The sequence below is a fragment of the Bos indicus genome, chromosome 11 (assembly GCF_029378745.1).
Source record: "Bos indicus isolate NIAB-ARS_2022 breed Sahiwal x Tharparkar chromosome 11, NIAB-ARS_B.indTharparkar_mat_pri_1.0, whole genome shotgun sequence".
In the NCBI taxonomy this organism is placed as follows: domain Eukaryota; kingdom Metazoa; phylum Chordata; class Mammalia; order Artiodactyla; family Bovidae; genus Bos; species Bos indicus.
Window position 1 is genome coordinate 80,346,434 of NC_091770.1, and position 14,553 is coordinate 80,360,986.

Consider the following 14,553-nt stretch of genomic DNA (forward strand, 5'->3'; position numbering starts at 1 on the left):
TTTCACCCTCTTTAAGAATCTTTAAGAAAGATTCTTTAAGAAGTTGTTTCTTTTTTTTTTTTTAGGCAAAATTTGAATTTTATTAAAATGAATTATAGTGCAAAGTAACAGTTACAAGGTATGATTCAGTCTTTTAACTCAGCTTATAAAAGAAATCTTTAAGAAAGATTCTTTAAGAAAGAAAGATTCTTAGAGAAATTGCTTCTCTAAGAAACAATCTTTAAGAATCATCTCTTTGCCAAATTACCCGCTTTACCCTTTAAAACACTTTACTCTTTGTTTGATGGAAACAGTAAAAGACTACCTCTGTTAGATTGAACAAAAGTATTTATTGGATGAAGACAAGCAAAACAAGATACTAAGAATGTTTCTTCTTACAAAAGAGAGCTGTATGGGAAGGTGGAGATACTTCTGGACTCAGTTACAGGGAACTTGTGGTCTAGCTCTATTTCTGTGTATGCCTTTTTCTGTATGAAGCCACATGGAATGGCAGAAGAGGTAACAAATGTACTTAGGCAAATCAGGGTTCAGATCCTACCTGCATCATCCTGTAACTCTACAGGGCATGCTTCACGTGCCTAAGACGTACTCTACTGCTCAGAGTGCCTAGGATGGCATGTTCTTACCTGCCCTTCACCCTCTAAGTTCATGTTTGTATTAATAGTTAAGTAAGAACTCCTTGCAAGGAGATCCAACCAGTCCATTCTGAAGGAGATCCACCCTGGGATTTCTTTGGAAGGAATGATGCTAAAGCTGAAACTCCAGTACTTTGGCCACCTCATGCGAAGAGTTGACTCATTGGAAAAGACCCTGATGCTGGGAGGGATTGTGGGCAGGAGGAGAAGGGGACGACAGAGGATGAGATGGCTGGATGGCATCACTGACTCGATGGACGTGAGTCTGAGTGAACTCTGGGAGTTGGTGATGGACAGGGAGGCCTGGCGTGCTGCAATTCATGGGATCGAAAAGAGTCAGACATGACTGAGTGACTGAACTGAACTGAAGAATATAATGTGCCATTTCCACCATGAAAGACAAGGAAAAGAAAGAAATTGTTCCCCACATTCATCTATCATTGGGCAATGCTTTTCACCTTTTCTTTCCTCCTATGCCTGCTTGGAATGCCAACCAATTTTACAAATGGCAGCCCCTCCCAAACTTCTCCTGCCACTCAAACCCAGACAATAGAGGATGCCACTCCCTTCACATAGCTTGCTAGCACTCAGAAGGGAAGTTACCCCCATTCTTAGATTAACCAGTGAAAAACATAGCTAGAGACCCTGAAGTGGCAGCTTGCTGTTATGGAGATTCTATAATTGGTCCAAATGCCACACACTGAATGTTTATGACTCTGTGCTTATGACAAGAAATGAGCACACACGAGACCACAGCCGCGCAAGGTCACCTCATGCCAAGACTCCACCTTCGCTGATGTGAATCATGGTCCTCCGGTGTTCTGATTTGTAACAGTAAATTGCTGTTACAAATTACTGCAAAGTTTGCAGTTTAAAGCAGCACTAAGGTTATTCTCTTTATGTTGTGTCGGTTGGAAGTCCGAAGTCAATTTTCCTAGGCCAAAATAAAGGTGTTCACAGGGCCATACTCCACCTGGAGACCTCAGGGGATACACTGTCCCTACCTTTTCCAGCTTCTAGCACTGCACTCCTTACATTAGTTGGCCTGAGGCTCCTTCCTCAATCTTCAAAGCCAGCATGCAGCATCTTGCTTCAGTCCATACCTTGCCTTTTGTTTCTGGAGTCAAATTTCTCTCTGCCTCCTTCTTATAAAGACACTGTGATAACATTTAAGGCCAACCCCACCTCAGTATTCTTAACTTTATCATATCTACAAAGTCTCTTTTGCCATATAGGTAACACTCAAAGTTTTAGGGTTTAGGACCTGAGTGTTTGGGGATAAAGGGTAGGGTGCGTTTACTATATTTGATATCAAATGTCTTTGGCATTAAAATAATAAATCTTCTTTCCATTAAGTGACCAGTGGTTGAGATTGATACTTTCACTTCCATCAAACCATAAAGATGAAAATTAACCCTCATGACTTCAGAAGAATATTCTTTCACATCTGGGCAGAGCTTAGGTGGGAAGGCAGGTGATGTCAAGACCCTCAGAGCCCCCAGGAAGGTACAGCCACTTCCCACCTGTGATCTCAAGCCTGGTTTTCCACCAAGCATGAGGAAGCCTTGCTGAGGAAACCAAATGAGATAAGAGCCTATCATGGGGCTGGTAGACCAATAAACACCTGCTCCCTCATTTTCCTCCCTAATCTCTGACTCCTATCTGTGTAAGACAGTTGTTTCTCAAGATGACCTTGAGGGTCTTGCAAGGTCTGACATCCTGTCACAGTAACTCCTGTGCAGATTAAGATGCCTCATCCGTATTCCTTCACTCTGGGCAGGACCCAGTCCATGGCTCAAATCCCCTTAACCAGCCTGGCCTCTCCCACCTCCCAATCTCTCCTGCCATAGGCCTGTCATGGCATCTTTCTTTCCTGGAATATAGGCTGACTTCTGTGTTAACCTGCTCCCTGTCATCTCCTCCCTCCTCAAAGTTTCTAATCCCAAAAATATCTGAAAAAAGAAGGGAAAAAACCCCCATTTCCATCTTTATAAGACAAAAAACAAATGCTAAATGGAAAAATCAACCAGCTTGAATAGGTGGATTGGTAGGGTAGGGATATGTTGTTTTTGCTTTCTTTTTTTCTCTCTATTCTGCTGACGCAACTTGGGCTATTCATAATTTCAAAAGCTGACAAGCACATACTTCAACAGAGAGACTATTGCGAGAAACAAATGATTTGTATTGTTAAGTGGTATAAACTCTGTATCTGTGAAGGCTTTCCAGCTTCCAGAAAAACACCTTCATCTGTCTTCAACTAGATCCTGAGTGTTCTCTGGATGCCAGAAATGGAGCCGGTTCTTTGCATATATTTCCGACAATCTTCAATCTTGTCACCGAAATAATATGGTCTTCATGTTACAAATGAGAACACAAGGCTCAGAGTCATTACCAGACTTGTTCCAGCTTCTACAGCTGCATAAATGCAAAGCTTGAATTGCTGTGGGAGAAAATGTACCAGATAGAGAGGCTCAAGACCAAGCTTGCATTTGGTCACCAGTATCAATCGTCCCAGTTGTGGTCATTGAAAAACCATGTTCTCTTCTGAGCCTGAGTTTCAAGACTTTGGTGAAGACGATCTCCAGTTTGCTTTCATAATCAGAGCTCTATGTTATGATCTTTTTATGATAAAAATATGCAAACACAGAAAAAGAAAGAAAAAAAGAAAAAACACAGAATTACTTCAGAAACTCTTAGAAAACCTTTGCTATACACATCCACCCACCTAGGAGATCTAGGAGAAAAGTGATTATGCAATGTCTTTCCCCTAAGCCCAGAGGCTCTGGGTACATGCATGCCAAGTCACTTCAGTCATGTCTGACCCTTTGCAGCCCTGTGGATTGTAGCCTACCAGGCTCCTCTGTCCATTGGATTCTCTAGGCAAGAATACTCAAAAGGGTTGCCATACCCTCCTCCAGAGGATCTTCCCAACCCAGGAATTGAACTTGCACCTTATATATCTCCTGCATTGGTGAGTTCTTTACCACTAGTGCCACCTGTGAAACCCAAGCCCAGAGGCTCTAGAAGTCTTCAAAGCAATAGGAAGATTAAAGGAGGGAGGTTAAAGAGTGTTGAGGACAGAAGGAACAAAATGACCAGAAATGCAAAGACAGGGTGTCACCAGGTCAGGGATGGGCTGCAGCCCTGGACTCTCAGAATTTTCCCTCATGCTGGTGGTGCCCTTAGCTTAGAGTCAAAATCAAAGAGAGGAGTTGTTGGCTTTCATGGAAGCATTAGAATTATGTGTGTGCAGTTGCCAAGTCATGTCCATCTCTTTGTGATCCCATGGACTGTAGCTGGCCAGCCTCTTCTGTCCATGAGATTCTTCAGGCAAGAATACTGGAGTGAGTTGCCATTTGCTACTCCAGGGGATCTTCCCAACCCAGGGATCAAACCCACATCTCCTGCATTGCAGGTGAATTCTCTACTACTGAGCCACCTGGGAACTACTCACCTGCAATATTTCACAGTGGGAGTCCCAGACATCATCTTACCCAAAACACACAAGTTTAACCTTTGTCCATGCAGGAATCTGTATGACCAAATAAGTCACAAATGCTCATAATAGGCAAGAAGACAGCTACAACTCTAAGAAGAACTGCTAGAGTTTCCATTAAAATCTTTATTCTAATGGCAATCAAGAGGTCATCACTCTAACACTCATGCCTCATGCCTGGTGCATGGTTAGTGAATGTTTCACATGCATAAAAGTGTGAATGAATGGATAAATGAATGAAGGAATGGATCAGTGTAAAGATTAACAATGGAAACTTTGAATCAAGAAAATGCTAGCAATGATTTATTGCTATAGTAATTTGAAGAATGACATATTTTGCCATTCTGCCAAGAATATACTTTGTTCAATTTTATTATCTTCATTGTAAGATCCCTCATTTAACACAAAAGTGAAGAATATTTTGAGTTCTGCTCACTTCTTGTAGGGCTATGCTTTCTAGTGAACACACTTTAAAATATGTTGTATTGTGCCCAAGATTTCAGACACTTTTTTTTTTCCCAGAGAACCAGCAGCTTTCTTGTTTGGAATTTTAATGAGAGTTCATAGATTTATGGCAAATCATGAAGGATACAGGATACACCCGAAATGGAATTATTTGTCAGGAAATACTTAGTTAAATTATTCCAATCTGACTTTTATATATGTGCAAGAAAGACCTTTCACAAAGACAGAATGATGAACATGATAACTTTCTGGAATCCAAGCACATGATTTTGTAATATGACAAGACACCTTTGTGCAAATCTATTTACGGCCTGATAACAGTTTTTCCTCCAAAAAGCAGACACTACTAACACAGGGCAGGTACTACCCTTATTTTCCAAGAAGCTGAAATGCAATGATGCTTAAAAATGCCAACTATAACCATGCATCAATTCACTAAGTAAATGCCATTTCACTGAATACCTGCTATGGTTCATGTTTGGTGCTTTCAGGAGGAAACAGAAGTTAAAATAAAGTCCCTACTTTAAAGAAAGTTTTATTCTAACATAGAATAATAAACAAAGGCAAATAGTTGTAACATTAGGCAGGATGTTATTCTGCATTAAAATGATCCATATACAGTGAGATGGTAAGGAAAAAAATGGAGAGATTGGTAACATGATTATAGAAAAGTGATATTTGAGCAGATGTTCAAAAAGAGATTGCAATAGGTGGAGATGTGAAGGAAGACATTACAAATGGAGGAAAATCAATGTATGATTAAAATTTAGGTGGGAATTACCATAATCAGGGTAAAAAGTTTAGCATTAACTTTGAAGGTGATTAAGAATAATATCTATATTATATATAAATATATTTTATAGTGTATATTATATATTTATTATATATTTATTATATATATATATCTTGAGGGACATTTATATATCCCTCAAGAAATATATAATGTGTGTGTGCATATATATATATATGTATACACACTTCAGTCTTTAAATATAATTCAAAACTATTAAAACTTATAGCATAACATTTACCCGTGCATAGAGGAAGGGTTTTGACTATTCAATGGATTTGCAAACTGTGGCACAGATCAGATCAGTCGCTCAGTCGTGTCCAACTCTTTGCGACCCCATGAATCGCAGCACGCCAGGCCTCCCTGTCCATCACCAACTCCTGGAGCTCACTCAGACTCACGTCCATCGAGTCAGTGATGCCATCCAGCCATCTCATCCTCTGTTGTTCCCTTCTCCTCTTGCCCCCAATCCCTCCCAGCATCAGAGTCTTTTCCAATGAGTCAACTCTTCTCATGAGGTGGCCAAAGTACTGGAGTTTCAGCTTTAGCATCATGCCTTCCAAAGAAATCCCAGGGCTGATCTCCTTCAGAATGGACTGGTTGGATCTCCTTGCAGTCCAAGGGACTCTCAAGAGTCTTCTCCAACACCACAGTTCAAAAGCATCAATTCTTCGGCGCTCAGCCTTCTTCACAGTCCAAGTCTCACATCCATACATGATAGATATGATAAAATGCATGCACTATACATTATATACAGGTTTATATATTATATGCATATGAAGAATGCAAAATATTTCTAAATGATATCCATACTAACAAATCTCAGCCATTACAGTATTTTAATAGCATTTCATTATTGCATTATTTCATTTTCCTATGCAAACTATATCAGAACACGTAAAGTATTTACAACCCTATACAGCTTGTGCAAAGAGTAAATGCATTGTTATAGAAGGACCATGGAAGTCTAAATACTTAAAATGTAATGTTTGCTCTCCAAGTGATATGTAAGTGGCCATGTGACTTGTACAGATCAAAGATTATACTTGCTTTCCTGAAAAACATGAATTAATTAAATGAAATAAGAGATAAGATGTTGTAAGATGTCCGACTCTTTGCCACTCCACAGACTGTAGCCTACAAGGCTCCTCCATCCATGGGATTCTCCAGACAAGAATACTGGAATGGGTTGCCATTTCCTTCTCCAGGGGATCTTCCCAACCCAGAGATTGAACCTGGGTCTCCCGCACTGCAGGCAGATGCTTTACCCTCTGAGCCACCAAGAGGCTCTAAGATGTTATAATCTGAAACCAATTATAAAAGAAAATACAGACGTGGTGATGCCATTAAAAGAGAAATATGAAGACTGTGAAATACATAGTTTCATGATGGTGCTATTGATAAAAACCGGTAAAGAGGAAGCGTGACTTTGGAAAGGAGAGTAATAATTCAGTTTGGGATCTGCTGTGTTGAGCTATCAATGGGACATCCATGTGGAGATATACCATACTCAAGAGAGAGTTAGTCCTGAAGAGATATACTTTTGATTACTTTGAGATATACTTTGATTAGAATATTTTCTAATCAATAATCAATTATTATATTTGTGAAATTATAGAGGATTGAAGAGGAAGAAGCCAGAGAGACACAAGGAAGCTGAGAAGGACAGTTCAGCAACCAGCTACCTTAAGAGCTTAGGAAGAGGAAGAAAGACACAATGGAAGGAAGAAAGAGATTGAGGATGGTACTATTTCCTAGAGGCCTTGAGAGGAGAAACAGCCAAGGAAGAGGCGACCAGTGATGCCACTGCAAAGGGACATAGACTCTGAAGACAAAGATCATTGGTTTTGAGGAACAGAAAAGCATGATCAACTTTTCAGTAAACTAGGCTATGCGTTTGTGTGTGCTTAGTCGCTCTGTCGTGTCCGACTCTTTTTGACCCCATGGACTGTAGCCCGCAAGGCTCCTCTGTCTATGGGATTTCCCAGGTAAGAATACTGGAGTGGGTTGCCATTTCCTACTCCAGGGAATCTTCCCAACCAGGGATCGAACCCGCTTCTCCTTTGTCTCCTGCATTGGCAGGTGGATTCTTTAGCACTGAGCCACCAGGGAAGCCTATATACTGGGAAATAGGATGGATAAAAGGCAGCCAGATTATAAAATGTCAAGAAATGAATGAGGGTGAGGATGCAGAACTTGGATTAAAGCCTGGATTTCTAGACCCATCTTCTCAAGTTCATGCTACTCCTAATCCACTTCAGGTGCGGATCTACTTTAAAAGAGTGGTGAAGACAGAGCCATGAGCTCTACTGGGACATACAGGATGGAGCTCTAGCTGATTTCCTGACATTGGTCGACTCTGCAAACAGCTGCAAGATCTTTCCAAATGAGTTGGAGGAACAACTCTGTAAGAAATTTGAATGTTGATAAGACATCAAGAACTCATAAAGTTCCCAGAATACATTTTAAGCATTTCTCAATTTATTTCTCCAAGTGGAAACAATGACTAGCTTAATATTTTTCACCAAAATCTATTTCCTTTGAACTTTTCATTGAAGTCTAACTCATTTTTGTTCATTTTCCCTCTAAAAGTTATTTAGACTCTTTCTGAAAATATTTAGATTTGTTATTAAAGGTTTTTTAATTATAAGAAGCAATAAACTAGAACATATTCAGTGAAAGACCTAAAGAAGATGTTATTAACGTGATATTTAAGGTTATACATACTTAAACCATTTCCAAATAGCTAGAGTTTTGTGATGAATTGTTGTGAAAAGAGATTTTCGGCTATTTGACAAATGATTTTGAATCTCTGGAACATAAAATATATCAAATACAATGAAATTTAGCTTCATGCCCAGTCTATGTAGAATGTGATCTCCTAATATTACAAAAACACTTCAGCAGTATTATTATTAAAGTCCTAGCAAATTAACTGGAGAAGGCAATGGCACCCCACTCCAGTACTCTTCCCTGGAAAATCCCATGGATGGAGGAGCCTGGTAGGCTGCAGTCCATGGGGTCACGAAGAGTCAGACATGACTGAGTGACTTCACTTTCACTTTTTACTTTCATGCATTGGAGAAGGAAATGGCAACCCACTCCAGTGTTCTTGCCTGGAGAATCCCAGGGACAGAGGAGCCTGGTGGGCTGCCGTCTATGGGGTCGCACAGAGTCGGACACGACTGAAGCGACTTAGCAGCAGTAGCAGCAGCAGCAAATAAACATTTTTAAGCTAAACCAAAGACTTAAGTTAAATTGACATTGTTTTTTAAAAGTTGCATAATTTAAATCCTGTCCTTGAGAAATTTACTTGTCCAGTTTAGGGGGAAAAAAAGATGTGAGAGAGAGACAGAGACAGAGGAAACAAAGAATGCAACTGATAATCTCCATGAGAAGACGTCTTGTCATACTTCTTCCAGTTTTACTTGTTTTCCTCAAGCTAACCCTCTCCACATCCTCTTCATTTTCCTCTCAGCATCTTACTCAGCCAAAAGCATAGACCAAAAAACTATGCCATCTGAATCTCTCCCTTTTCATCCTAGTTGTCATCTTAAGGAAATAAAAAAAGACCACAGCTATATAATTTCTAGCCTAGAGAAATTTCATTTTTATTCAAGTAGCTTAAGCTCCATAAAGCAAATGAAGCTCTATTTTCAAGTTTCAAAAAATATGGCAAAAGTGTTCTTCTTTCAGCATCATTTAATATTCGACAACTTGCTCCTAAATGATTTTGCTATCTAAAAATATTCATTTGCGAAGCTTTTATCCATTGGGGTGGAATTTTTTTTTAAATCTTCCTGTCACTACATTATCTTTTACCCATTGTTTAAAGCATAGAATTATTATTTTTTGTTGTTGTTGTTGCTGACAAGATACGAGATAATTCTTTGAGACACATTACATTCAAGAACCATATATTTGTTTCAATGCCCAGGAGTGAGATGCTTTTGAGAAATGGCATACTTAGTGACAGTATATTCCAGAAGTAATGTGGGATTTGGAGCACAGTTATATGACTGCCTACAGCCCTTAATCATGTTCACGCTCATGACTTGAAACTCTCTTCACTTGATTCCTGTCCCCAACTATGCCTCTCCCATCTTCTTTGACCAGACAGATGCTCTCAGTTGTTACTGCCATATAAATTTGAAACTATATTTACTATGCATTAAAATTATTCTGTTTCTGTTCAATTCCTCCTGGTTGTCCCAGAACCCAATACAGTTTCTGAGCTTGTATGAGCACATAGCAAATGAGTGGGGAAAAAGGAAAGAGGGAAGGAGCGAGAAACATCATTCTTTCCCAGTTCTAGCTTTGGCTGGCATATACTCTAACAGTTAAACCATTGCAGGTGAGAGTGTGGCAGCCTTGGGGATGAGACTCCTCAGTAGGGACTTCCCTGTGGTCCAGTGGTTAAGACTTTACCTCGATTGCAGAGCGTGCAGGTTCGATCCCTGGTCAGGGAGCTAAGATTCACCTCTTGGTCAAAAAAACCCAAAACAAAAAAAGAACAGAAACAATACTGTAACAAATTCAATAAAGATTTTAAAAATAATAATAAGAAGAAGAAGAATCCTCAGTGTTATCCAACAGTTACAACACTGAATGAGTAGGATGGGCTACTCAGATCCACCCAACAGTCTCAGTCTGTTCTGGCGACTATAACAAATTCTACCATGGATTGGGTAGCTTGAAAACAGCAAAAAGTTTTTTCTCACAGCTCTGGAAGCTAGAGTTCTGAGATCAGGGTGCCAGCATAGCTGGGTTCTTATGAAAGCCTTCTTCCTGGTTTGAAGATGGCTGTCTTCTCCTTATCACCTCACATAGTGGAGAACAAAGAGGGATCTCTGGGATCTCTCATAAGGGCAAAAATCCCATGATTTTTGACTTCATCACCTCCCCAAAGACCCACCTCCTAATTCCATTCCACCAGAGGTTAGGGATTCAACACAAGAATTTGGAGAAGACACAAATGTTATGTCCATGCTAACAACCACGTGGTACTACTTCTTGGGGAGAATCTGAGACAGCTAGAGCTGTCTAAATGCAAGGCTGAGTGCACCTCTTTATCCTCAGGTAGCTCTGAAATGTCTGTGATGCAGACTTAGGAGGAGAAGCTGAATTCCACCCTAGACTTTGCAATGAAAATGATACCTTCTCAAACATTATCCTTGCTCTGCTGGGCTTGATATATCAAACCAGGGAGTCTGACCACATCATAGGAGGTGCTTTTCTTTCTGAAATTCTTAATGTGATCCTTTCTTACACAGCTTATTTTAGCAGTTTCACATTTTAAATCAAGTTCGTCTTGTCTTATCCTCACTTTAAGCAGCATAGCTTTTCTCTAATGCTCCTTTCCACAAGTTTTCTTCTATTAGATATCATATCATTTTCAGATGCTTGGGGTACTTAACGGGTTTTAGCCTCATTTATCTATTTATGGTTCACTATTCTCTGGCAGCCATCCCATTAAATCTAGTCTCCAGTTAGCATCTATTGAGCAGTTCCCATGTTCCAAAATCCATAACGCCCCTCCTATGAAGAGGGAGTAGGGATCTTCCTAGGGCAGTAATAGTTTTGCAGGTCGAGGCTGGTTATGAGAGTTATTTCTTACTCATAGACATTTGCTGTTGTTTAGTCGCTAAGTCTTGTCTGAATCTTTTGCGATCACATGAACTGAAGTCCACCAGGCTCCTCTGTCTGTAGAATATATCAGGCATAAATACTGGAGTATATTGCCATTTCCTTCTCCAGAGGATCTTCCTGACCTAGGGATTGAACCCATATCTCCTGCATTGCAGGCAGTTTTTGTTTTGTTTTGTTTTGACCACTGAACCACCAGGAAAGCCTTCTCATAAACAGTGGCTCAGTTTTAAAGAACCTGACTGCAATGCAGGAAATGTGGGTTCAACCCCTAGGTCAAGAAGATCCCCTGGAGAAGGAAATGGAAATCTACTCCAGTAGTCTTGCCTGGAAAATTCCATGGACACAGAGGAGCCTGAGGCTTATAGTTCACAGGGTCGCAAAAGAGTTGGACATAACTTAGCAACTAAAACAACTCATAGACACAGGTAACCCAATAAAGGAAGGGGTTTGATGAGTGGGAAGTTCACTGCTGTGAGGAAAAAGGAAGCAGGCAAAGAAGAGAGTTTGAGTAGGTTTTCAAGCCAGATGTCAGCCAGCCAAGTAGTTGAGGGCAGGGAGAAGAGGAGCAGCAGGGTGATCCTGGTTCAATACCACAGCCCATGATCATTACTTGTGGTCGCTACTCTATAAGATGATTCCTGGGAGGGTTGTATTTAAGGATTGAGAGCAATATAGATAAATGCAGACATCTCCATTTATACTTAAAAAATGAATTGCCTAAGTACCAGATGGGATGGCTTAGATTGACAGAGGATTTTTGAAGATATTTTTATTTTAAATTATGAAATATTTATCATAATATTTAAAAATCATGAAATATTGACTGACCACAAACACAACCCTAGCCAACAGGATTCTGAGGCTGAAGAAACCTAAAATTGTTGAACCATTAAGCACTGAAGGAAGAAATGCAATGCCCAGCTCAAAGGGAACCATGGCTTCCTGGATCTGTCTGGATCAGACACTTCTGTGCATTTTGTGCTCTTCCAAAACGTGCAATGGAGCACGTTCCAAGGATAGTGGTCAGAATGAGGGGATCCACATCTGAGACCTGTAAGGGATGTTTGAATAAGCCTAGGCTGTTTAATCTGAAGATGAGGCTCCGGGGAGCTGTGGCCAGCTATCTCACAGTGACTGAAGGGCTGCCAGGGACTCAAATGGCATTGACATTCTTGTGACTCCAGAGGGCTGATCAAGTTGATCAAGGAGTAAAGCTACAGAGAAAAAGCAGACTTCGGCTCAGTGTAGAGAACTTCCTAACATGAGCATTGTCCAAGAATGTAGTATTGGGCCTTACAGGAAATGAATGCCTTGCTCTTGAAAAGCTCAGTCAGATGCCACCTCCTCTCTGATGAGTGAATTTCTGGAAAGAAAGCTGGAAAAGACTTTATGTAACATACAGTTCCTTAAAACCCTGTGATTTCTTTGAGTCTATCTCTGGTATAGAGCAGAGAGGCTCTATCTCAGACAAGCTTCTCAGGCTCCATTTTGCAGATGAGAAAACTGAGATGCCCATCAATTAGCAGAAAAGTCACAGAGCATGTTAGCTGTGGAGGCAGAACAGAAACCCAGGTCTTCTTAAGCCCTTCTAGTTTTGTTCCTTCTCTAAACTGGTGCATCTGCTTCTTAAAGTGATTATGACAAGTGATCTGGCAAGCTTATTTCTAAATGATTGAAACATTTTGAAAATAATCCTCTGCAGGTTAAAAATTCTTTTAAACATTTTTTCCAGGTGAATAGTAGGAACATAGATTGTTGCTAGAAAATAATAGTTGGAAATGACTCTTGTTGCAACCATTTTTAGGTTATCCTCAGTTCATATTCTTTTAACCCACAACTGATGACCCAGGTTGGATCCCAGGGTCAAGAGGATCCCCTGGAGAAGAGCATGGCAACACACTCCAGTATTCATGCCTGAAGAATTTCATGGACAGAGGAGCCTGGTGGGCTACAGTCCATGGAGTCACAAAGAGTCAGATACAACTGAGTGACTAACACACACACACACACACACACAATACCTTTAGGTTATATGCTAAGCTATTCTTAGAGATACAAAAATAAATAAGACACTAATTCCTTCCAAGGTGCTCATAGTCCCTAAGTATGGTAGACAGGCAAAGAAAAATCCACTACAATACCATGCATAAGTGCTCAGCAGAGACATACGTTTTATACTATGCTATGGAAGATCACAAAAGGGAACTAAATCTGTGCAGGAAGGCTGCAGAGAAGAGGTGGCATTTGATCTGTAAGTATATAGAAAACAGGACAGAATAAACATCATGATACAGTAAGTACATATGAGGCCTAAAGAGTTCACTGGATCTGAAACATAGAGTATTTGAACAGGAAGTGGTGGTTAATAAGACCACAGTTGAGAATCATGTTTAGGAATTTGGCACTCATCAACATAAGCAAATCCATGATTTTATCCACATTTTAAGAGGGTCACTTTGGCAGCTGGATTAAAGATAGACATTGCCTTGATATGCTGAACAATTTATATATCAGAGACAACAAAGGCAGTCCAATAGCCAAGTCATTTCTTTATTGGCTTATTGAGTCTCTTTTTTAATTTATTAATAATATAACATTCATATTGTCTAAAAACACTTTAAAAAAAGAAAGGCAGAAACCCTGAGGTTTTCTGATTCTATCTTATTTATTTCAGGGGATGGCAAGCTGTTAAGAGTAAAGATAATGTCATTATGTCCCAAACATTGAACAGTTCTAGCTACATGAGGCCTCAGCAAATGTCTAATAATTAACATATGAAGTAGATGCCTAATTTTTGAAAACCAAAGATGAGGAGTAACATCAGAGTATATCAGTCATGTTTTAACTTAAAAACAATTTGGAAATATAATTACTTTTTTGTTCTAATCACCACTTCTTTTTAAAAATTTATTTATTTTTGACTGGAGGATAAATTGCTTTAAAATACTGTGTTGGTTTCTGCCATACATCAATATTAGTCAGGTATACATATGTCCCCTCCTTCTTTAATGACTTCTAATACTCTCCTCATTAATTGATCTGCCTAGTACAATATAATATTATTTTTTCCATCCAAACTCCTTTACCCTTCGTTTGGTAAAGTGAACTTGAATTTTGACTGCTCCCAGCCTATGTAGTTTGGTTGGAGTTGAACCCACTCCAAGATCTAGGGTAAATCCTTACTGACCAGAGCCAATCAGTATAATGCATTCTCCAGATCATGGTGATTGGTTGAAAGATGGTTAAAACACACAGTCAGAGCAGTGAGATCTTGAAAACTGGTGGAGTCTTGGGAAATAGGTTCTCATTTACTTGAAGCTGGAGGGACAAGGATTCAAGGCCTGGCTAGCCACAGCCAATGTCTGATCTTGGAAGAAGAGCATCCCTGAGAATGGGGGTAACAGAGGTCAGACCATGCACCACTGAGGACTAGGGCTTTAGTCAAGTCCACCGCTGGAGTTTTCATTACATTAGTCATAGATTCTCATTTGCTTAAGCGAGTTTGAATTAGATTTTCT